Genomic DNA, 27,214 nt, shown 5'->3' with positions numbered 1-27,214 from the left:
ATTGGCAGGTTTGCTCCAGCCTCTGCCGGAGCTCAAAAACGTGCTGGTAGGTCGTCTTCATCTCTACCTCAGTCTTGTCTTTTGACCACAGTGTTTTAAGTATGCTTAGGGGTCCACGCACCGAGCGACCGTAAACAATTCAAATGGGGCAAACCCCAAGCTTTATTGTGGTGCTTCTCTGTCGGCAAAAAGTAATGCTGGTAAATATCTGTCCCACATACGAGGTTGCTCTGACAACATACATCACAGCATGTTCTTCAACGTCCCATTGAATCTTTCGACCAGCCCATTACATTTTGGGTTATAAGGGGTCGTCCACAGTTGTCTGACAGACAGGAGTCGACTGATCTCCTTTATCAAATCTGCCGTAAATTGTACCCCTCTATCTGTAAAAATCTCAGTGGGTACCCCAACGCGACCGAAGATTTCAACCATAGCTTCTGCCACTTCAGTCATCTCAAGTGTTTTTAATGCCACAGCCTCGGTGTAACGCGTAGCGTACTCCACCAACGTTAAAATGTATCGGTGTCCCCTTTCCTTCACTGGAAGAGGTCCTACTAAATCAACACCCACTCATTGAAAAGGTGTTTCAATCAACGGCATTTGCCCTAATGGTACCTTACTTACTCTGCCCTTTGCAACTGTCCGTTGACAGATATCGCATAATTGACAGTAGCGTTCTATGTCTCTGGCCACTACGGGCCAATAGAAATGTGGCAATACGCGAGTCAGCGTCCACCTGACGCCCATGTGTCTAGCCATCAAAGAATCATGTGCTAAAGCAATCACTTGATTCCGTAATTTCAGTGGGACGATCAACTGCATAAACAGCATTGATTACCACAAGTTGGCTAGAAGTCTCATTTGGTGTTACAAGGGCCCGACCTAGCTTAGCTTTTTCCCACAAAGTTGTTAAACTCGGATCCGAGGTCTGCAGTTCCTTCAGCTCTTGTGATGTCATCTGCTGCCCTCCTGTGGTTACCACCTTTAAGGGTTTCACCAGCATTTTGGCCTTCTTTGCTTGCTCACGAGTAACCACAACTTGGGCAATTTCTGCCCCTCTAGCGTTCACCCTAGCTTCATGTTGCTGCAGCCAAGTCGTATCAGGGTCTCCCGGCTGCCGGCCCCCCCAACACATTCCCAATCACTACATCAAACAATGGGTGGTCCATGCATAACACTTGCACAACCCCCTTTAAGAATGGAGAGTCGATTTACACTCTTGCAAGTGGACACTGACGTGCTGTCCCATCCATCAATAAGCACAAGCTTGTTCTTCCTTCTAAGCAGCATTCCTCCACGTACTTCCGATCAACCACGATCCCACTACAGCCTGTGTCTCTCAGGACAGAGACGGCATGCTGTTTACTACCCAAACGAATAAACCCTGGTTGTGTCGGGTAGTGCCGATGGTCCGCCCACATTCCTAACAGGGGAATTGCTGTTCCATCTGGCAACATGGCGGACCACCTAACCCTCACAGATGTCGACCCTGCTTCTCCCACCAAGCCAGTGTGGGGCTTTAGATCCCTGCCCATTGGTCCTGGTTGGCCTCTTTTCTGACAAAATCTCTCAATATGCCCTGCTCTCCCACAGAGGTGTAATGACAGGGTGACACCTGCTGGCCTGTAGGGGTAATTACAGTGATGGCTGCATTACATAATGCCTTATTATAAGGGGGGCGTATCTGGGGTAAAGGCGAAGGGTGGAGTCAGTCGAGAAGCTCCGGGAACCAGCCCAAAGGTTCTGGAAAGGAGGCGTGACCAGAGGTGGAGCTTGGCCGTGCCTGGCATTCTTTGGAGGAGCGTGGTCAGCCAGGTGGGGTGTTGGCTGTTGTGTTGGCCGGCTATCTGTGTTGTGTTGCATTGTGTTTCTAAGTTTACTATGTTTGTTTTTTCTCATTCATTCTTACCTGGTGATGGTTGCATGTGTTGCAATCGAAACGTCGTATTCTGCCGGGTACTAGTCTATTTTTCCGAGTTAATTTCCCCCCGCATCGCCAGCGTTTGGCATTGCTGCTGCATTGGCATTGTTGCTGCATTGACATTGTTGCTGCATTGACATTGTTGCTACATTGACATTGTTGCTGCATTGGCATTGTTGCTGCATTGGCATTGTTGCTGAATTGGCATTGTTGCTGCATTGGCATTGCTGCTGCATTGGCATTGCTGCTGCATTGGCATTGTTGCTGCATTGGCATTGTTACTGCATTGGCATTGTTGCTGCATTGGCATTGTTGCTACATTGGCATTGTTACTGCATTGGCATTGTTGCTGCATTGGCATTGTTGCTGCATTGGCATTGTTGCTGCATTGGCATTGTTGCTGCATTGACATTGTTGCTGCATTGGCACTCGTGCACCGCCCGTGCTTCTGGTGTTGTGTATACACTTGGGCTACGCCCATCCCTAAACCCTTATAAAGTTTGCCTTTAGAGGCTGACTCCTTTGCCTGATGACGACCGCTTGTGTTGCGATCGAAACGTCGTGATTTGTTTTATTTTATTTCTACCTACGTGACTTTTCCGAAAGAACCAAAGAGTATGGATTCCTGCAGTCACGAAAACTTCAAATCAAAATTTATTTTATTTTCTACGTAACTTTACTGAAAGAACCAAAGAGTATTTACGTTCACTATATATTTTTTACGTTATCTTGTATCTGTGGATTTTCTGTGGATACTCCTCTCACATCCAAAATAATGTGCTGATCAAGGAATTGGCCGAACCTCTCACAGGACATTCAAAACTTCGTGAGACCTAGACAGACTTTTCCGGCAAAATTAAGTACAGTAAATTATTATTAAAACAACATATACATCCATTCCTTCTTGTGCGCTATTAAGCTTAGAGTGGTTTTATACAGCAGCCTGAGGGAGCTTCACGGGAGAATAGTCTTCCACATCAGCCTCAATGAAGCCTCGACAGTTACGATTACGAGCCCACAGGTGAACCTCGATTGACACTGCAGGTCGCAGTAGTGTGGGTGTGACTGTGTAGGTTTGGGGTATTCCATATGCAAGTCTAAATCTATTTTTTGTGCAAAGGTGATGAGATTGTCTGAAACTTGTTAGTAAATCGAAGAGTGGCACCTCACTGTGGAGTGTGGCCTGGTTTGAAAAAGCCTGAGTTGTCATCCAAATAATGAATTCTTCTTTGCAGACTTCATTATTTGGATTGCAACAGCGAAGAATATTTGTTGCACTTAATATTGTTATTTTAAATTACAGCAAATGTATCAATGGATAATAGCAGCGTTGTTTTTGTTATCATGTGTCAATACCATGAAATACGAATTTATGGAAATATTGATAATGTTTGTACCTACTGCTTGAATTTATGCTTGTTATACAGTATTCACAATTGTCTGGAGGGATAAACACGTTTACCAAGAAGTGGGTGTGGTGAGGGACGGGGGAGGGGGGGTAATCTGTCAGTGTTCTCAGAGTGAATCTCGCCACGGGCAATCAACGCCTCACATCCCCAGGGCAGCAGGACCGACATGTAGGGTCATTGTTACTCCAAGACGAGGCAAGTGAAGTTGCATTGTTTAGTGCGCAAGAGACATTCATATATCACACCTCCACAGTGTTTTGCAATGTATTGATTATAAATATAAATTAAGGACACTCTTATTAACCTTATTAAGCAGTTTGTGTGCAGTTGCCAGATAGATTTTTACATCACGGAACTGTGAGAGATGATAGTTTGGAGAAGCCTTCACCCAGCAGTGGATCGATCATAGATGGTGATGATTATTTGAAAATGAGGCAGACTAGTTAGTACTGGACTGGCCAATGGCTTAGTGTCCAGAAATTATATATCTCTACACATCAGGTGATGACTCTAATTCTGATATTGGACCATGTTTTAGTGTAAAAAAAAAATCAACTTATAATCAGAGATGTAGATATAGAATCTGAACTGATACAATAGTTATTTATTTATTCAGGACCTTGTTTTACAAGTGTAGTGTACTAATTCACAGACACGAGTAGGAGGCACTCTCTCTCTCTCTTTTATTCCGGCCTTCACAGCCGGAGGGGATAACCACACACCGGGTCGGGACAGCCAACGTGCTGCCAGACTCCCAGCTTGAAGAGGGCGAAGATCAAGATGGCAGCACGACGAGTTCCATTCCAGATTGCAGCAGCCCCGACTGTGAGTCGGAGCTCGTCCTTTTATCCTGCCCAGCGTGGCCAGGCTCCGCCCTCGGCACCGCACCCCTCTGGATCCCCCAGAGGGCTCCGTGCCTTGCCCACGGGTCCAACTGGTAGAACGGGGCTGCTGCTACCCCTAACTCCATTGTCTACCAATCTCCCAGCGGCACGCGCTACAGTGACTCATTCAACGTCACGACACAAGCATCTTGCATTTGATGGTTGGACAATTTCTATTCCATGAGTGTTTTTCATTTTAGAGTTACCCGTTACGATACCTCGACAAAATAACACGTATATGAGGAAATAGCACTTGAAATCTGAACAGATAGGTTCATGAACCCATTGCTGCACTGCCATCTCCCACTGACCTCAAAGCCCTGCAGGTTGAGCATCTGATAGCACGTGATAATCTGTATGTGATTCATAAATCCCATCTCCACAGCACTAGACTCGAGCCGTGTGTCACCACCATGACTAAATCCATAACTGCTACATGGACTGCTACAGAAACCAGGGCTTAATTTCAGCCAGTTCTGTACGTGTAAGCAACCCGGAAAATATGTCTACATCTGGCAAACCACATCCAGTATATTGCTCACTATAACTGTGGTGACTAGCCACTTGCCTCATCCAGTATACCTGTGACCCGGAGTATATTTAGTGAGAAATGAAGGCCCCCGCCCACCACTCCGAGATAGAAACACTGTGGTGAGGCTGACTGAGCATTCGTGAATTTTTCGTAAGGGGCCATCAATTTAGTACGTACGCATGGAGGGGGGAGTGGGGATTAACCCAAATGCATACGCTTGCGTATGGGGGGTCTACTGACAATGTACGTACGCATAGGAAACGGGGGGGGGGGGTGGGGGGGGGGTGAAGCCTCGATAATAATTATTATGTAGACAAATTATAATTTAATTATAATTAAATTATGAGGGGGGGGAGGGGGATGTAAAAAGTCCGCGTGCGCACAGGGAGGGGGGAGGGTCAAGTCTGGACAGATTTTGCGTACCTACTAAATGGATGGCCCCTAAACATACGAGTACAGCCTTTCTCTCTGCTATGTCCATTACAAAAGCGTTATGCACGTGACACTTGAGCGCGAGGCTTTCCTTGCAGAATCCCCGGGTAGACGGTGCTCCCTTGTCCCCACTTCCTTCCCGCAAACCGCTCGCTAGTTTCCTGAGAGAAAGGTCACATTTGATGTGACTTTGAAAGGGGCAGCCACTGATGAGCTACTAACCGACTGGGTGACTGCACAATGGTACTCAGGCTCTCTCTGTCAAGACGTTGATGTTTTGCATTAGCAAGCAGATAAGTCATGTTACCAAGAAGCAGGCGAACTCGTAACATAAAGACGCTCCTTCATTGGGCTGACTTTATGTAAAACAAAACACTTTTAATCGTTAATCTGTCTGACATGTATGTGCGTGTGGCGAAAGCCATACGTGTAAACATTGTCAACATAGGATACCAGCAGGTCAGAGACTGATTGAGGTACCGTTTTCATAGAAGATCGGATAAAAAATAAAAAATAGAAGGCTCCGTATAATTGTTGCACAATGTGTTGCGTGCAACGATTAAGCAACGTTCAATGTTTCATGTCTGACAAATTGAACGTGGAGGTCCGTTCCCAACATTTGCTTGTGAGGGTTAAGGGAGTACATCAGGGGGCAGAGGTCGTGTTTGAAAGGGCACATTCCCACACTGATGTTGAAATGGTCGATCACACACACACACTGGGGGGGGGGGGGGGGGTCACTCCACACACACACACTGGGTGGGGGGGGTCACTCCACACACACACACTGGGTGGGGGTCACTCCACACACACACACACACACTGGGTGGGGGTCACTCCACACACACACACACTAAGTGGGGGTCACGCCACACACACACACACACTGGGTGGGTGGGGGTCACTCCACACACACACACACTGAGTGGGGGTCACTCCACACACACACACACTGAGTGGGTGGGGGTCACTCCACACACACACACACTGGGTGGGTGGGGGTCACTCCACACACACACACACATTGGGTGGGGGTCACTCCACACACACACACATACTGGGTGGATGGGGGTCACTCCACACACACACACACACTGGGTGGGGGTCACTCCACACACACACACACACACTGGGTGGGGGTCACTCCACACACACACACAGACTGGGTGGGGGTCACTCCACACACACACACACTGGGTGGGGGTCACTCCACATACACACACTGGGTGGGGGTCACTCCACACACACACTGGGTGGGTGGGGGTCACTCCACACACACACACACTGGGTGGGGGTCACTCCACACACACACTGGGTGGGGTCACTCCACACACACACTGGGTGGGTGGGGGTCACTCCACACACACACTGGGTGGGTGGGAGTCACTCCACACACACACACTGGGTGGGTGGGAGTCACACCACACACACACACAGACTTGGTGGGGGTCACTCCACACACACACACTGGGTGGGGGGGGGGTCACTCCACACACACACACACACTGGGTGGGTGGGGGTCACTCCACACACACACACTGGGTGGATGGGGGTCACTCCACACACACACACTGGGTGGGGTCACTAATGTGATCGCCACGTCACTTTAACGTCGCATGTTTGATGCATGAAAGTCTAACTCCAAAGCACGATGTACATTGGCATTGATCAATGATGCTTCAACATACTTACTGGATAAGAAAAATAACAAAATTGAGTTTCCATGAGCTGATTATTATTATAATAGCCCTTTACCTGATAACAAAAAAGTGTCCGTTGAAAGTCGGGTGTTTTGCGCAATTACCAATGCATAATCAGATAATGTCCTCGCTGTGTGTTCTGAGGCAATACTGTGCGCTTGCACTGTCTTTGCAAACTCGAGCACGCGGCTCCTTTGGGTTATTTACATTGTCAAGAGAACAATAGGACTCCGCCCCCTAGCCCTCAACGTTTTCAGCCTCCCTTCCCTGATGGCAGGGCATTTGCGGCTCAGCGTTGACACCGCAAAATATGAACGCAGGTTTTCTCAGCGGTGAGTTTGTTGAGATTATTTTTTTAAAAAGTTGCATATTTTACCTTTGGGGCACTGATTCATGTTTTTGTTTAATCAACCGCGTACTAGCCAGTAAAAGTTCGCTACACTTAAAAATAATAATAATTTGGTTCATTTTCTGACACTTACTCGGGTCTGCAATTGATGTCGAAATGTGTTTTAGCAAGTAGAGCTCTGGTAAATTGTCTCTCTTATGTTTGTTAAGGTATATCTCACATCCTGGGTGTAAGGACGGGTAATGTGCTTATGGAGTACATAAAATATAATAGTCCTTTGACAATCATCAAACATAGAAGTGGAGAGCCCATAATCCATAAGAAATCTCATTCATTATGGATGGTCCAGGATTTATGGTTTTATAAGCTCCATGCCAGCTGATGAATGCAGCGGTTGTCACATGTGTGCTCTATGTCGTGTTCACTCAAACACACATGGCCCCTTACGCCACGCGCATCGTCTCGCACCGTCTCAAACTCAAAGGATGGCACCACACTTTCGACACTAAGAGGTATATCACAACGTGGGTGTAACGACGGGTCCACTCTGTTTGCACACCCGCGCCGTGCTTCTTTCTGACCCGCTCACTCTGAACACAAAGTCAGTTCATCTCATCCCCTGTAAAACGTTTGACTTCCTCCCCAAATAAAATTTCACTCGAGGCAGAGTGACATCACAGATGGACATTGCTGTGTGGTGCGGCGCTTATGGGGGGCTAGGGGTACAAAGGACAACTAAAGCCTATGGCCAAAAAAGTGGCAGCTGCTCCGACACGGGTATGCTGGGTAATGCCCCTTGCCCTTTGCTGGCGCTACTTTACTAAATACAGAGTGGAATTTTAAGGATTGCGACCTCTTGAGATACAACAACAACAATAAAAAATTAAGACGTGATGAGTGGTGGTGGAGGTGGCTTTGGGAGGTCTTCATCCAGCAGTGGATTGACCATGGCTGACAATGGTGGTGATGATGATCATCAATGGAAGAAGAATCTCACAGTACCATACGAGGGGAGAACTACATGTCAAACGTTGTTTTGAGCAACGTTTGATTTCGCAACTGACAATAACTGGTACAGCACTTTGAATGTCCCGGGACGACTTGCGGATTTCCCACAATGGACAGTTACCTCGATAAGAAGGATATGTGAGTGTCTACTTATTATTTTGTCATTTATATTCTCCACAACGATGCGAATGATTTTTTGAATTTTGTATTACAACATTTTTGCTGCTGAGACACTATGTTGAAACCGGTCCAGACTTGTCTTGAAACAATGCTGCTGAAATGATGCACTCTCAGAAGGCCGCTTGTGCTGCTGATGGGTTTTCTAAGAATTATTTGTTGGGTTAAAAAAAATAGATATATTATAGAGACATTGCTTTTTTTTATTTTGTCACTTAAAAAAGAGGACCATCCTAGGAACATCAGCACAGTTAGCAATCTTAGTGTTACTCAGTGAAAATGCACGGAGCTTTAAATGACACTACTGCTATAGCCGGTCTGCCTAGCGTCAGGACCAATGAGGGTTTATTTGTTGTATCGTAGTGTGGTAAAACACAGCCATAATGCACGGGGGATATGGAAACAGGTTTTTTTTCTGTGCCACAATGTAATATTGCTAACATATATAGCATTATATGTGTAATTACCAAAAAAGGGTTATCACATGTCCTGCAGAATAACAAGAACACGTTCTTAATAAAAAAAACCTTGATGAAGGAAATTAAAAATACCGTGATGCATCAATGGTGCGTCTATGTGAACGATTTGTGTCTGGCTTGAATTGAAGTTATAGCATTCACCTGAAGCGCAGGTTTTCCCACGTTTTATAGGGACAGATGCAACCCCATCTGAATTGCAAATTACACTCATGCACACATGTACTGTACATGCCGAAATAGTCAATTAAGTTTTCCGTATCTGTTGATATTTGTGCACTCGTGAGGCAATGTGAGCTGCCGCCTCCAAATATAGGACCACAGAGCATGGGTATTTGTTGGAAGCAGTTCTGGCTATCTCCCTGCTTGTCTGTGGTTTCCCAGAACTCTGAATAATTTATTGCAATTGTTACGAAAAAGGTAATTTCACAATGTCTTGAACTTAGAGCAAAGTGTTAAAGCCATTAAGTTGCATAATTATCTATTTACGAGGAAGAACAGATAGATTTTTTTTACAAGGACTATTTTTTTTAAATGTTGTGTAGTTATTGCACTGATAATGAGGGCAGTACAGTCACGGCTGGTGGCTTAGTCACATTTGAGCAATCGGATCCATTCATAGCAATGTAATGGTTGTGCTGAAGTAGTAATACATCGGCATGTTCTGTTCACGTGGTGGGTGTACGACACATTTATATTTACGCGATGTAACCCAAAAAACGCTTGTCGTCTTTGGTATTGGTCTCGAAAGCCCCCTACGTATTACATTTACTCAAACAACCTTTTCAGAAACCTGCTGCTCTCCTTTAGGTCTGCCAGGATTTCAAAGGCTCTGCGTTTCATAATTGGAACAGAATATCCCGTAAAGTGATTTCCTGCCGTGAGGGTAAGGTGTTTTGACATTTACTTATTATTAAATGACTGTTTAAAATAGATATATTATTCTTGGTGCATGCTGGATTTTTGTTTTATCAGCCCAAGTGACCAAATGTGTGTTTTACAAAGTGTACTCAATTATACCCTGATAACATGAGAATGCTCACTTCACGATATTACCGGGTCTACTGAAAATCATGAATGTGATCAATGTTCCATAGAACAATGAGTGGAGAGATGAATATACTTGTACAGTGCATTCATTTAATGTATGTATGTTCAACTTATTTCGCACCGCTCATAGCCCACCTAATCTGAGAGGCTTGGCAAGAGTTTAAATTTTTTCCATCAATGCGTGCAATTTAATGCTAATAGAGAAGCCGATTTTTGCATGCAGTATTCTCAATGTCTAGAGAGAATTTTAATTTACGGCACATGCTAATAATGATGTTCCACTTCGTAAATCTAACACTGTTATATATATATACAGTATGTACAAAGTATTTTATCTACTGTATTTTATGAACGACAGTACTATTATGAATCTGGACTGAGCAGTAGCGAAAGTGATTAACGCACTGCGCTATGAACCTGCCAAGCTGAGTTTGATTCCCAGCCATGGCTAACATTAAAAGCGAGTGATATCTGAACCAAACCTGGCCCACCCCTTTACCAACCCGGACTGACCAACGTGGTGAAGTATGGTCCAACAACTCCCATGATTGACACAGTATGAGGAGGCCTTCATCTCACATTGGACTGACAAAGGGCTGTACATTTTAAATTGTTATACACAATGCATATCACAGTTTGCCTGTAAGTACATATTTTATTTTTTATTGCAGTACATATTTAACAATTTTCTATTCTTTAAACTATTGCGAATTTATTCAACTGGGCCAAAACATTAATAAATCCAAATTTAAAACAATTTCATTACAAATCTCTGCAATCATCGCCTGTAAGTGTAATAACCAACCTAAAATGATGAATTTAGATTATCCAAGTTAAATATAGCTCATTGAAGATTGACGTCAGGCAGGTCCAGTGCCTGACCCTATCCCCACTCATCCCAGTAGTCACATAAACATTACATTCTCAATTCCAATTCAGAAATTTGGGACACGTCCCCACACATTAGGCAAATGTTGCATGACCCATCTATTACAGCTTAACCGCTCATTTACCGGTTTTAGCTTTCATTTCTCTCTCAGATCAGTAATGCACCGATATATGCTACAACGCAGCCAATAAACAGATGCACATTTCCAGATGTTGGTGCAATGAAGATGAATAAGCACATTAGTTTTTAAATAATGATAATATTCATGTTTAGTAATTTCAAATTAACCACGCAAGAGTACAAGTCTGCAATGTTAATGGAAGGAAGAGAAGGTATCAACATGTATATATTTGATGTCACCTTACATAGGGGTCAGTCATGCACAAACTGTACCGTAATAAGAGCTTGAAATTGTATCCCACAACACCAATATAGAGCTGTACGCATTTAAAATGCCTCTTCAGTCCACACGCCAGCCGCACAATTGTGTTTTTCCATGGAAACAAATAGTGGTGTCGCATGTCACCTACAGTACACACTACAATTATATTGGCTATATAGTAACTAGATAATTGCAGGAACCGTTATGTGTTAAGATTGTTGCACTTGCTTAATCGACTAAAGATTTTTTCAAAACTCAGCCCATTCACGCTGAGCATGGCTTGCACATAGCCCCAGGTCTGCTGTGCTATACAGCACTGCCAGTGTCAGAACAGAGGACCTGAAGATAGCTATGGGGTGACCACAATAAAATAGGCTGAAATTACAATAGTGAAGGCTGCCTTGAACCCCACCAAATTGCTGCCAATGGAACTCTATACCACGCATTTGCCTACAGCAATTATAATATTTTATTTCAGCATTCAAATTGTGATAGCAGTTGGTATGTGCATTATGCACAGGATGCAAGATGCCAAAGTAAGATAGCCACACTGACTAAAGAACCATTCCCTGTTGTTAACGATGGCACCCAATTTTTAACTCAGATGATCTGTCATCAGTTAAAGCCAGTAAATCATATCCTGTATCTCGTGGATAGTAACATGGTTTTGCAACGATATTTTCCAAGTCCTGTAGTGCACTATTTATTCGGTTATAGTTGTGAATGTACTGCAAGAAATATACAGTATATCCATTACAAAACGGTTCCATAAAGCAGTGCTGATAGCATTACACTCTATTGACTCTGCTACATTGCCGTTGACAAAGCACACGTACAGGGCTGGTAATAAAAGTACTTTGTACATACTGTATTAACAGCCAAAAGGTGTGCATTGGCTAAGAGAGAAACAAACAACCTCACTATCGGAGCAGGGACGACATGGGTACAAAATAGAAACGTAGAATTCCGGGATGGACAATTACAATACCGAAAAAGGGAAGTTTTTTTTAAAATGAAAAGGTTACTTTTCAAACAACTGCGCAGTGTTATCACATGTGAAATTCTTCATGTCAGAAGGCTGATCCCCTTCCTACAATTCCATAGTCCATCATCATAAACCATAGACCCAGAACTGGTCAGTGGCAACAGACATCCTCACAGAGGTTTATGGTCGGTAGCTTTGGGTTCAAGTTGCTTTGTTGGGATGTCTTTGGGGGTTTGTGTTTGTAATGTATGTGTAGTGAAACCAACTGAGTCACAGACGTTGTTCTTCAGAGGCAACACATTTATTTCACAACAAGTATATACAAAAGGGGTAACTGCCCCTTTACCAGATACAGCCTAGGGTGGTGACCACCCAGCTAACTACACTACCATACAGGAGTCACGGCTACGATGGACCAGACCCTCACTCGGGTCCTGGGCCATGTGTTGTTGCCTCTTCAGACATAGGACGTGGAGCTTCCAGCTTGTAGAATGAAGCGACCCCAGTCCCTTCCAGGGACCCACCTTATATCCTCCCGGGTCGGGGCCGGCTCCGCCCTCGGCCCCGCCCGCCTTCTCGAGCGTTCTAGGTCCCTCTCAATCCCTCTCGAGAGCTCTCCCTAGACACGTGATCACCCCTGAGCCCCCCCCCCCACCCCCCACCTGGGGGCCTCTCTATGGACAATCCAGATCACGTGTCTACGGGGTCAACCAGAGTGCCATGGCTCAGGGCAACCCTGTCCCTGGGCTGACACTCACCCCTCCCCCTCGTGGGAGTTCGCACTGCGCGCTATGCGTGGTGCCCGCGCTATCCCAGCGCTCACCAAGCCCCGCTAGGGCTGGTACTACACCCACCTACGGGGTGTACGCGATGACGGTGCATCGCACGCCGTGCTGTGCTAGAGCCGGCCTCACTCAGCAACACACACGATGCTGTCCACGACGCAAGTACATCGCACGCCACGGCCCTCCCGGGCCGGCACCACACAGTGACATCCCCAATGTCACTACATATGTATATTGTACTTCAATCACACCGTACAGAGCCAACCGTGCGAATCAGAGGTGTGGGGGAAGGACAACAAACTCATGGAAGGTAATATGCTTGGCCTTCATGCCCATGGGTGTGAAGAGCTGTTTGTTTTGTCCAGCAAAATCAACCCCCTACCTCCTCGTGGTGCGGGGCAGCAACGCTGTGGTGGGCAGTGCCATTGGGGGAGGGCCAATGTAAATTGGCCTTTCCCCTCATGGCGTTTGTAACCACCTCAGCGGCCAAATGGGGGCTCTGGTCGGGTGCGAGGAGCTGGTAACCCCTCCACCTTCAATTAATTACCATAAAACCACGACGGAATTTTTCTATTAATAAGCTTGTGCCGGAGGCTCCGGGGGGACAGGCGTCTATGCCATCTCCTGGCCAAACCCCATTTGGTGGAGCCAGGAGACTGAATCCTTACCCTCGGGGCTCCTCCAGAAACAACAAAAAACCACTAAGTGTGGCCACGTGGAATGTTTAAACGCTCACTGCGGAGGAGAGGCTGCCACTCCTCTGTTGAGAGCTGGACCGGTACCGCCTGGGTCTCTGTGGTATTCAGGAGGTCCGGTGGACCAGCTCTGGCTCCTGCCACCATGAGGGGTGGACAGTCCTCTACTCGGGGCAGGAGACTGCCAAACAACAGGGAGTGGCTCTTCTTCTGAACAAAAGAATGAAGGGGGCTTGGGAGCATGGCGGTGAGGTGTTGGAAGCTATAAGCCCCAGGTTACTTTGGGTTCGCCTTCCCATCAACCAGAGGCGAGGAGTGGTGGTTGTGGTTACTTATGCCCCCACCAAAGACGAACATCTGTGGAGGGATGCAGGCAAGGCCGATAAGTCAGTTGCCTTCTATGACCTCCCGTCATAGGTGCTAGCTAAAGTGGCCCTTAGGATAGAGTCATTTTGTTGGGTGACTTCAATGCCCGAGTTGGTCATGATGCTGGCACCTGGTCTGGAGTGATTGAAAGGTATGGGCCAGACCAGTTCAATAACAACGGCAGGAGGCTGCTAGATTTTTGTGCAGCCCATGGGCTTGTAATTACCAACACACTGTTCCGGCATTGGCGCATCCACACAACATCATGGATGCATGCCGGGTCCAAGCAAGAACATCTGCTGGACTACATAGTGACAGAACAGCGGATGCAGGCCCATGTCCTTGACACCAGGACCTACCGTGGAGCTGATCTGCCACTGACCATCGACTTGTCATCTGTAAGATGCACCTGCTATTCTTCCACTCCGGTGGTGGGTGTACACCCAGGACCCCATTCAAACTCTTAGTGGCATGGTCTCAGCTTGCGGCTGGGGTTGTCATCATCCCCCACTCCTCCTGATGTCGAAGGGAATGGGCGAGGTTTAGGACTGTGGCTCATGCAGCTGCAATGGCTGCTTTGTATACACGGTCCAGACTTCCCCAGAGACCCTGGCTGACAGAGGAGGTGTTCAAGCTGGCTGAGAAAAAGTGACAGGCCAACTCTCATCGGCTACAGCATCCCACGTCGGAGAATGAGGAGGCTTACCGTAGCCTTCGCTCGGAGGTTCTGAGAGCTGTGAGGTGCTGCAAGGATGGGTGGTAGTCGCAGGTTACTGGGGAGATGGAGTCTGCCTCAATGGTCCATGATCACAAATCGCTCTTTAATTCCAACAAAAAAATAACCTGCAGCGCCACACCTATTACCTTGATTAGGGGAAAGAACGGTGGTCCAATCTCCGACCCCCAGGAACAGGTTTGCAGATTTTCTGAGCATTTCTGTGAGGTCTTGGGGGAGGGGAAATCCCTCAGCCTCGAAAACAACGTGGGACAAAGTGGGGATGACCCTGCCGAGGCTGCAGTGCCTCAAATATTGAAATAAAAAGTCACCCCTGTGAGTGGCTGGCTGAGGTGCCATCTGTTGAGGAATTACTTAAGGCGATCCAGAGCTTGAGACCAGGAAAGGCATCGGGCAGAGATGATCTCCCAAGCGAAATGCTGATGGAGGGTGGCGTTTGTGCACAGACTGTCCTACATGACATCATAACAATAGTCTAGATCACTGGACGGGTTCCGCAGGATTGGAAGGATTCCCAGGTGGTCCCCCTCTTTAGGAAGGGGGACTGCACAGACTGTAACAACTACAGGGGCATTTCACTCCTCAGTGTGCCGGGAAAGGTCCTGGCAAGGATTATTCAACATCGCCTTGTTAGGCACGCTGAGGAGAGGCTTGCGGAGCCCCAATGTGGTTTCAGGAAAGGGCGGTCCTGCACAGATGCCATATTTTCTGTCCGTCTGCTACAGCAGAGGTGTAGGGAATTCCAACAAGACCTACATCTCTGCTTTATTGACCTGGTCAAGGCCTATGATACCATCCGTAGGCCTGGGCTCTGGGTTGTTCTTCGTGCTTTCGGAGTCCCTGACCCTCTTCTCACGATCATTAAGGACCTTCATGATGGTGAGTGGGCTCGGGTAAAACTACGTGGCCGGGAGTCGGAGCCATTCACACCTTGGGGTGCGACAGGGATGTCCTCTGGCTCCCACATTATTTAACATCTATTTCGACCACGTAGTTTGTGAAGCCTTCAATAGCTGTACCGGAGGAATTTCCATCTGGTACAGATACAATGGGAGGCCTCTCCAGTGTTGCCGCTGGTTCGAAGTGGAGAGACCAAGTACTACGAAAGCACTTGCAAATGGCAACATCACCCCTCGCACTTTCCTGTTTTTTTTGGCAGCCAGCCCAGGCCTCCCGGCATACTGGAACTGGCTTCTCATTATTGCTGGGGACGTCGAATTGAATCCAGGCCCGTTTGTCCCTTGTGACGGCTGCAGAAAGAACGTCAATGCAAATTCTATCCAATGCAACGGTTGTAAAGCTTGGTACCACAAACACTGCACTACTTTAGCTCGCATTCCCAGTTCAAATTCTGGCTGGTACTGCAAATATTGTACATCATCCACTTCAACAACTCCACCTTGCACAACCACACTAGCATCACCACCTCATCCATCGCAACCACCATTTCAACCACAGCAAAACGTCCACAACATAAACGACCTAAAAATCCATCAACCAAACATCAATGGCATCAACAACAAATCTCTTGAACTCAGGACCTTCCGACAACAAAACTCCATTAATATAGCCGCCATCCAAGAAACAATTCAAATCCACTTCTCGCCCGCCCAACTTTCAAAATGTAACTTTCCACTGTCGAGACCGACCAACAGCTGGTGGCAGTCTAGCTTTCCTCATCCATAACAGCATTCAATTTGAAGAAATTTAAATCCCAATGCCTCTTTCTGATATGACCACAGAATTCTTAAGCATCCGTATCAAATACTATCTAGGCCCACTCACTATAATCAACGTCTACATCCCACCGACCAGTTCTTGCCCAGTTCAATATAAATAGACTTTTACCAAACAACGGCTCAATTGTTATTGGACATTTAAAAGTCCACAACAAACTTTGGCACTCTTCACTTTCAGATGCACGTGGTGACCTCATTGCCGATATCATGAACGGCTCCCCCTATGGGGTACTCAATGAAAAAAATCAAACCAGAGTTCCGTCATCTGGCCCTTCATCCTCACCAGATATCTCAATAGTGTCAGGAAACCTTTCATCAACGACTGGCAAGTCTTTACGGCCCTAGGATCCGATTGCCTACCGATTGTGTTGACCCTCAATGCCACCAAGCCTTCACAAACTCCTAAAAACCGCTTGTATTACAACTTAAAAAAAAGCCAACTGGCCACTTTTTACTTCAGAATCAAAAGCATTATTCGCCGACAACATCAACCATATCCACACATCCGCACATAACTCTGAAAAGATTTTCAGAAACATAATCACAACTACTACCAAGCACACCATCCCGGGGGATTGCTACAAGCAACACCTTCGCTGCCTCCATAAAAAAAGCCTCAACACTTATAAACCAACGAAACACTATTAAGACTAAAAATCCTACTTCACCACAAATCCCAGCCTTCAATATTGAAATCACAAAGAGAATCAATCAAGCCAAAACAGAGCGCTGGCACAGGTTTGTTGAAACTTTTGACCACCAACAAAACTCATCAAAACTTTGGAAGACCATCAAAGCCTTAGACAGACACTCCAAACCGCCACCCAATGGCGCAGTCAATTTCAACAAAAAATCCGTCATAAACATCAATAACATCGCCAACCAGTTCAACAAACTTTTCTCATCAGTCGTCCCACACTCTTCCAATAAATCCACCCATCAAAAAATCCGTCGGATCAAGGAACTACCTCTAAACCACGCCCCCCCAATTTAGCCTTGAAGAGGTGAAACTAGCTATCAAAAAAGCCAAAAATTAATCCGCAATTGGCCCCGATGGCATAGCTATGCCCCACCTCAAATACTTCGGCCCCCTTGGCATAAAGTTTCTCGCCTCCACTATTAACGCCTCACTCCAGTGCAACCTCATTCCGGCCATCTGAAAATCATGGACAATCATCCCACTTCCAAAACCCGGCAAAGACCTAAATCAAGCAACGTCCTACAGGCCGATTTCCCTACTTTGCTCATCAAGATTTTAGAGGCCATCATCCTTCCAATCATCACCACCAACTTACCTCCTTCATCTCACCAACATGGCTTTCGCCCTGCACACTCAACAACAACAGCTCTTATCAACCTAACCACCCAAATTGCAAACGGTTTCAATGAGAAAAAGCCCCCATCCTGCACTATCGTCGCTTCCCTTGACCTTACAAAGGTTTTCGACACCTTTAACCACCTCACGCTCATCAACATCATCCAGAGTTCTACACTACCATCAGGCCTTGTTTGCTGGCTTACAAATTACCTAAGGGGCCGCCAATCATGCACTCTCTTTCGTGATATTCAATCCTTCTCATGAAACATTAATGCAGGAGTACCACAAAGTTTCATGGTATCCCCAGCGCTGTTCAACGCCTACCTCCACGATCTAACAACTCCTCCAAAAGAAGTACAAGTCGTCAGCTATGCCGACGACATCACAGTTTACACTTCTAATCAAAATATACCCAAAATGGAAAACTCCATAAACTCCTATCTAAAACGGCTCAGCACTTTCCTAGCCAATAGATCGCTTCAACTCTCAACATCCAAATCAACAGTCACCCTTTTACAACCTGATCCTCATCAAGCCAACTTACATCCCAACGTCATAATAAACAACCAACGCCTCCCATTAGCAAAATCCCCAAAATGTATAGGTGCAACCTTTGACACCATGTTCAGCTTCGCTCAACATGGCAAAAAGCCCATGCAAAAGTTAACAAACGAAATAACATCTTACGAGCTTTAGCCGGCACATCTTGGGGTCAACAAAAGGAGACTTACTCCTAACTTACAAAGCCATTGGACGTCCCATCATCAACTATGCCAGTCCCATTTAGTGCCCAAACCTCTACTCTACAGGTTACCAAAAGCTCCAAACCGCCAAAAACCAAGCACTTTGCCTAGCCACAGGATGCCACCTCATGGCGCCCATTGGTCATCTCCACAAAGAAACCAAAGTTCTTCCGATTCAAGAACACTGCAAGCTTCTCACCGATCAATATCTGGCTTCATGCCATATCGACAACGCATCCTTGCACAAAGCTACTCAGAGCCCCTGCACCTGCTAGGAAAATGAAATCCACCTTGCTTTCCTTCAGCTCTGCCAACGTGCAAACTACTTTAATTGCTCTTCCATCAAATAGCACCACCAAATAGATTATGAACTACTTGCACACCGCTGCCACCATGCACTGCCTGAACGCCGACAAGCCCAATGTCGTGCTAGGGGGTTGGCCCCCACCCATAGCAGATGACGAAAAATCCCTGACCCGGGCAACTCGCATAAAACTGGCTCAACTCCTTTCAGGTTACTGCTCCATGCTAGCCGATGCCCAAAATCGAATCGACCCAAACACCCCAAACTGCTGCCCTTTGTGCCAAGCAACGCCAGAAGACGTCTCCATTTTCTCAGTTGCCCAAAAATGCAATCGAATGATCTCTGGCTAAACCCTCCCAAAGTGGCGACACAACGCCACCGAAAACAGAAAGTGCGAGGAAACAACAACAACAACAATGGGAGGCTGATCGATGCCCGGGTGCGGTCAAGGGATGGCTCCCTATTGCTCAACCATGTAATGTATGCCGATGACCTGGTAATTGCTGCTCATACAGAGGAGTTGGAGGCACTGCTGCTGAACCTGGAGCTTGCCACGGAGAAGTGGGGCCTTACCATCAGCCCCACCAAAACTAAGCACCCGCCTGGGTATTTTGTACCATCGGACACTCCACGCCCACAACTACCAATTGGTGATAGGGCAGTTGTGGAGAGAGTGGAGAGTTTCCCATACCTGGGCAGTGTGCTGATGGCCGGCTTAGGTTTAACAGCAGAGGTCTCACTCCGAATCAATCGAGCGGTATTATCTTTTCATCAGTTGCGTAACGCTGTGTGGAAGCTACCTGGTCTGTCACTCCGCACGAAGCTTCAGGTCTTCTCGGCCACAGTCATTCCTTTCCTTCTCTACGCTTGCAAAACGTGGACCCCACTAATGGAACATCTTCGCCAGTTACAAACATTTACGCTGGCCTGCCTACGATCGATCCTGGGCTTAACCAGGCTGGATTGTGTGAGGAGCTCACAAATCCTTGAAATATCTGGACAAAGTCCCATCGGTGAGCTCCGCCGGCAGGCAAGGCTGCATAGGATGGGCCATGTAGCCCGCATGCCCAGCCACCGCATGCCTAAACAGCTTTTGTTCAGCCGGATTGAGAGGGATAAACGATCGTGGCATGGGCAAGAGAAGAGATGGAGTGATGTGGTACAGGAGGACGTGGAGCTGAGTTGACTTGCCGATGACTGGTACCAGTGGTGTCAAGATCGGCCTCTGTGGAGGAGGCTCGTGAAGGACGCTACTGGGCAGTTGGAGGCAGTCACCCTCCAACAACAACGAAGGGCGGAGGAGCGACGCTCATAACAACGAGCGGAGCGCTGGGTGGCTAAAGCACAGCAAGTTGGTACAGCAGGGGGCACAGGTGGTGCATCAGCCAGTCGTCTCAGTCGACCTGTGGCATTTGGGTCTGCCCCGTGACCTCCTGCCAGCGGGCGTTCGACACTTCACGTGGCCTCAACGTGCACATAGCCTGGCACAAGCGTCGTGGTGACGTCACCGCCACTTAGTGGCGAATGGCGGTTGTTGTTGTTTAACAAATGTGAACACAGTAATTCACCACAGTGAGTTCCACTGGAAGTTTAAGGGTTGGTTTGTTTGTGGATCAGAGCCTCATGCGTGAGCAGTCCTGACCTGTCCACTTGTGGACGTGAAGTTCACATTACACCCTCCACAAAGTAATCCATTACGTGCTACTGCAGGGTTCCTTTCAGACATGTGAAACTCATACATCCCATCACAGGAAAATGTTCTTTACAGCGTTACTATTTTATTAACAATTACAACCATGAACATAAAGGTTGCAACACGCAGACACACGCGCACTTGTGTATATCAGTGTTTAAATGCAGAGAAGGTATAATGTGGTGATATGTGAGCTCCATGTTAATACCATGGACATAAGTCCACCATCCTATTAATTTATAATCACATGCAAGTCTCGTGCCTGACACCTTTCTGTTTGACCAGTTTTTTTGACTGGCGATGTTACCAGTGAAGGTCTCTTCGAAAAACCAATGGGTATAAATATGCCTATTCCATAATTCATGTGCTCATGGATGGAAATGGTATTACATTAGGTCTAGGGAGCAATTGCACACAAAGCAAAATGTTCCCTCATGCATCCATTCAGTGATTCAGCCTTCTGTGTAGAGCAGTTAAATATATTTAAACATAAACCGTATTTTTCTGCAGGTAATAACATACACGCCTTCCTGTTGAGTGTCCGCTGCAGTGACATCAGAGGACCGAATCTGTGAATCCGACGAACCAAAAGGGAATTGCGTCGAACCAATCAACGAGACACGTGGCATATGCAGAGGTCCGCAGACGACAGCGTGCCCTCCAGGCAAGGGGCACTTTAAGCCAGCAGATTATTCCCAAAATCTAAAAATCACATAAGTATGTGATTTCACATACTTATGTGTATGTGATTTCACACTCAGTCTGTATAATATATCGTGTGTGTACAGTGTATGGTTATACATTTTAAGACTGTTTACTTTTTTAACAGGTGCTTTTAAATTCAAGTTTCAAGTTTCATTTACTAGGTATAGCCCTGTGAGCCATGCGGCTCTTAAGTCGGGTGCAACCGCAACAAACAAAATTTGAATACAGAACATCTTAAAGCGACGACGCGCAACAGAAACATCCTGGAATAAACCAGCAAATATTCCACACAAAAAAAACGTATTAAAACGCTGTGCAAAAATCACAATGTGGTGCAAGCCAACAACAACAACCATAAGGCAATTTAGATTAACCATATGTTTTCTAATTACCAAAATAAAGCTACAAAAACAATGTAACAACAGTAATCATAGGAACAAATGTGCAAGGACTTGCGTGGTTGTTGCCATAATTAGTTCATATACGGGCATCTACCACGTGGCATTTTTTTAAATAATTAGTATCCAAAGTACACAGACACACACGTTTTTATTTTTTTATATACTCTAGTAATTTCGAGAATTACTGTATGTATTCTACAATGTCATTTAAAAAAAATAAAGTACAACGATGAAGTAGGCGTGTCACGATTGTCTTGCCTTTTTTGTCCAGCATTAATTTGTAGCAATTATTTATCATCCTATTTATTACTACTATAACCCAATTTTATTTCTGGTCGAGTAATGGTTTTTAAAAAAGCTCGGCAAACTATTTATATCTTGAACAATTATTAAAAGATGACCAGGATTACAACAATGCAATGAAGAGACAAGCCAGAGCAGGTTGAATCTTTTAGAAAATGTAATTAATAATCAAAATAAACTTACAAAACGTACCTATACAACAGCGTTTTCAATGAGTGCATATTGCCTGCTATGATCTAGGGATCAAAAATGTAGACACTGATGAAAAGTTTATGGGGAATTACACTTCGTGACAGTAAGAGGACCAACATGGATCAGAAAACAAATGCGAAATTAAAGACCTCTTATTAACTTTTAAGAAAAGTAAGTGAGCTTGTTCCAGACGCATTGCGAGAAGCAATGATGGCCAATGCATAATACAGATGATGGAAAGGCAGCCAAGAGGTGGAATATGCCCAAGAGTATGGAAAAGCTAGTGTTGAGATTATCCAATGTGCAATAACGAAATGGATCGTGGCATCACAAGATCTTGAGGGTCGACGTGAAGGTGGGAAAGCCTTAATCCAGCGATAAATTGATATTGGTCTGTTGACGATAGTGATGATGATTGGATGTCTGCCAGACAGGTTGTATGGATAGATTTCTAGTTATTATTACGTTTGTTTATTTAGGAAAGACAGCATCTCATGACTTTTTAAAGGAGGGTCTTGTCAAGTTTTCGCAGTGGGGGGGGGGGGGGGAGATGATTGCTCTGTACATTCCAATTGAGTATTTGTGGAAATATGTTTGCATTTAAACCATGACGCCGGCCCGCAATGGGCTACGGTGACAAATTACATCACGAGATCCTTAATCTCCACTCAGGGCACTGCTGGATTTTAACCGTGAACCTCTACAACAAGCGACGGACACTCTACCGCTGCCACGTCACCACCCATCTGCACCCATCCGGTGAAGATAATACGGATTAAACCACTGACCTCATATTCCAGGGGTGCCACAGTGTAAAGTGGCTAGCTACCCTGGCTGGCATGTCGGAGAGCGTGGGTTCGATCCCGATCCCGACCCTGACACCTGCATATTTTGACTTTGCATATTCTCACTGTGGTCACGGGGATTTTTCTTAAGTTTTTTCCCTCCGTATTGTAGTTGGCTGCTATAAAATTTCACATGATGAACCACTCCATTGAGTTATCATTTGTGGCCAGATCGCTTCTGAAAAAGATCTTCATAGCTCAGTGGGTCTTACCTGGTAAAATATTTAAAAAAAGGTTTAGTTTAATATTCATTCATCCTCCCACCTGTGCGCATTCATACTGAAGAAACCCAAAGTAGATTTTGTTTTACTACTCCAGCTAGAGTCCCAAGGTCCTAATGATTGCCCTGGTTTCAAGTATTGATTATTTCTCACGCAGGGTGGCTAATTGCACTGTCAACAGTTCATGTTTGGCTTCTTGAGCTGACTGGCGGCTGGAGTCCACACCTCTTGGTGCCATTTGACTTCATTAATAACGAAGGCGGCACCGAACCCCTAACGGGGTTGGCAATTGCTGCTGCTGCAGCGAGCATGCACGCTCCCACACAGACACCGCATAGACATGTGTGCCCTTTGGGGGATTGGAGCTAATTATAGATCCTATGGTTTCAACCTGAAACGAGCTTGCTTTAATGTCACTCAACAGTACCAGTCTATGGGTGTAATGTTGTTGTCAATTATATGACACAAATGTAATTGTAAAAGTTACCAATATTATGTTCGCAGTTTGACAGATTGTATTAAGTGCAGGCTCTGGTGGATATTTTGTAAACCTCACCATGATTAACCTTAATGAATGACATTCAGTCCCGATGTACGCAAAGTGTTTGGTACTGTACCAGCTCAATCACTGTGTCCTGAGGGCATAACCGTGTCAAATAGCTTAACGTTAATTCGTATTCTAAATGGTGAAGAAAATTTATTATACAGCAGATGGCGTGTAATTTTTGCACTGCAGAATAGAATTGCAATGAACGTTTACATTTCTCTTATATAAAAAATAAGGTGTGGTTTTGAAACATTTATCTAGAGCCAAGAAAGGTAAAATGACATGGGAAATGCATGTGGGGAGAGGTGAGATCTGGCAGTCTGTGCATACCCACGAGATGTCATTTTTACAGCTGCTAATGTGACCCTTTCATATTGTAGGTGCAGCCTGCGTTTATAGTGTTACGGGAGCGAACACATCAATAAATAAAACATTCCCTCCCAAATCCATGTGGGTCATGGGGATTTTTAGACCATACTTCTCCATGATGATCATTGCAGGTTGGTGAATGGAGGTGAGGGCAGGATCAGTTTTGATTTCACTTCCCAGCTGTGGCCCGAAGTTTAATTCGGGACGTCGAGTCCATAGTGCGCATTAATACACGTTAACAATCTCATTGATACACTCTTGTACAAAATGTATTCAATTGCAAATAACATGACTATAAATACTATAATTGGAGGTGTGATTGTTAGTGCATTGGAAAGGCCAGTCGGGCAGCAACTCCATCGTGGAATAAAGCCAGGTCGAGAGGTTGTTGTGTGAACCCCGAAATGCCTACAGTACGGCAGCTCTGGCTTGTGCTATTACATAGAAACAATGCGTGCAAATTCAATCAAATCCCTCTGGCGTGTAAGGACTTGCCTTGGCGCTGTGCAACTTATTTGATAGCTTTAAAAATAAAAAAAACATTGCAATAACCCTGTTCAGCGCTGTCTTTCCTTCACCCTGTTGAGCACTCTATTCCACGAGTGGCTGATATAGCGTCAATACACAATGACATGCTAATCTCTCACAAGACAATGTCCACCTCCTCAGCACAAGCTCCAGCCCCCACCCTCTTGCCCGATGCGGAAACCCTCCCCACCCCCTCTCGGCTCTCTATATATAAGGACTTGTTTCAGCAGCCTGTTTCTCACTCCCACGTGAAGACGGTTGCTTGTGTGGCGATCGAAACGTCGTGAGCTATTATTATTTTTCTTCTACGTACGTGACTTTACCGAAAGGACCAAAGAGTATGGATTCTTGCAGTCACGAAAGCTTCAAATCAAAATCTTTAAAAAGTGCAGACTTTCACCTCGTCAAAGCTGAAAAGAATGTGTAAATTGAAGTCAGCAAGGGCTATGTACTGTATTACACTTGCGTTAAATGTTCCATTATTCAGTGTTCCTACATGCAGGACATGAACAACTACAGCACGTGAATATTTTTACATGTTCGGTGTACAAATCCATCTTTGCCATCGATTATTTAGAATGCTCAGACTTTTCCGTATTTTTTTCCTGGAAAGAGATGACCACACGTTGGAAAGACTGCACAAGGTCAACACATTTTGGTTCTTGAAATAAAAGTTTGTTGCCTAAATCATTCACATTATCTAGGAGGCATTGTTCACTCACAACTGGATGAGATTGCAATTTCAATTCCTCGTCATGGCTCACCTCAGCCCCTCATCTTCTCTCCAAGGTTGATTAAATTAGTTCCACTTAATGGGAGCTTTGGAGTGGTTGTCCTATGGAGAGACTGACTCCTGCCACGAGAATGTAACATTGTCACCGCGAGCTCTGAGATAAGAGCCGTACGGGAATGTAGACAAACCCCTAGGCAGTGGGTGGGGGGGGCGAGCAAGGTCTAAAGTTAACAAAGTTAACACATTTTAAATGCTCAAACGATATCGCCTGCTGTTGTATCATGTAATCTGCTCTGTTCTCAGCTCCTTTTGTATAGGATGAAAATCTGGGACAGCCATTACTTAATTGTACTAATGTTATATTGTATCAGCAATCTTTGACTTGACTATGGGGCTATGAACAGTGGCCTACTGCTCGTCTAAGACGGGGACAATTCTTGGCTTCACTTGCGTTAACTTGTCCGTGTTGTTGCAGAGTGTACAGACGATGTGTGCTCAAAGCCAGCTCATCGTGCCCATGTGCTCGCTCCCCGCAACTATGTGATCTTGGAGAGCGCAGAAGCCACCAGCCAGCTTTGTTGAGAAGGATACACCGATTAATTCGGGGCAGAATACATGTATATATGTATACAAACAACCACCACGATAATTTATCATTAGTACATTTTATTTCAATAATTGTCTTCATCTCAATGAAAAATACCTTATTTACTGTATCGCATATACAGTATGGATTAAACTTCGTTACATTTAAAGTATATACATTGTATGTACACACGCACAATATTGTAATCCATACCGAGTGCAATATCATACACTGTGCATGTGCATGGTGGTGTTTCGCGTGTGTATTTAGCAGTAACCTAGCTGTAATAAAATAAACATGAAGATCAAAAATAAAGTGGCACAATTCAAAGATGTAGAAAACTCAACACATTCGTAAGTAGCAATGCCTTAAAATAAAAAAATATAAACGTATAACAGCACATCTTGTGCTACAAAGAGCCATTTCACGCTGTTTAATCCTTTGAAGACCATACGATGTTGTTGATGAATGTGTTAATTTTTTGTTGTTTACTGTGCTAACTAGATGGCGATATCTTACGTGCAACTCATCACGTACACTTGCACACCAGTTGCACGAGACGACTGGCACATCCTATAGAACTTGGCTTTTTGCGGTTATGATCATGTTCATGTGTGGCCTCGAGCACCGCATCTATTTATGGTGCATCAGCATGGCTGATGGTCTGCATTGGCATAACACAGCTTTGGAGAAGCAATTTGGCATTGTGTTCTGTGTGTGACAGGTGTTGCCTCGAATCTAATCAAGAAGATACAAATGCACGTGGTGCTGACAAATAATCATGAATTATTTTAAACTGCATCGCAGATATTTGGGAACATTATGCTATGGGACATGCTTGATAAATTAAAAACCCACATAACATCACCCGGTGTGCATTGGCAACTTGTTAATGTCGCAAAAAAAAGGAAAATATCACCATGCAGCAATTATACATAGTGACACTTTTAAGAGCATTATTGGGCATTTTATATGTCGAGGCGCTACATCTGCCTTTGTTTGTTGATTGCCAAAAAGACCAGGTTACATGAAGTTGGAAAAACAATGTTATTACTGGTATTGTACTGATGCAAAAAACAAACGTCACTTTTCAAGCTTCCGACAAGACACGCTCTCGATGAATCTTGATTGGTTGAAAATAAAATGTTCAGTAACGGCACTTTCATATATTTGTTTTCGTATTCTTTGACTTACATTCAACTTCCACA

At 45.3% G+C, this 27,214-nt stretch overlaps 1 long non-coding RNA gene across 1 annotated transcript; it reads left to right on the top strand.

Moving 5' to 3' along the window:
• The first annotated feature begins 6,766 nt into the window (after positions 1-6,766).
• Positions 6,767-27,214, top strand: LOC116938733 (uncharacterized). The gene is made up of 3 exons (XR_004402313.2): positions 6,767-7,213; positions 9,702-9,777; positions 21,127-27,214. It is a non-coding gene; the product is annotated as an uncharacterized LOC116938733 (long non-coding RNA).

Source organism: Petromyzon marinus, chromosome 4 (genome assembly GCF_048934315.1).
Source record: "Petromyzon marinus isolate PM22_M1 ecotype Great Lakes invasive population chromosome 4, UKy_Petmar_22M1.pri1.0, whole genome shotgun sequence".
In the NCBI taxonomy this organism is placed as follows: Eukaryota; Metazoa; Chordata; class Hyperoartia; order Petromyzontiformes; family Petromyzontidae; genus Petromyzon; species Petromyzon marinus.
Note: the sequence above shows the minus strand (reverse complement) of the source record. Positions and strands in the feature narration are given on the sequence as shown.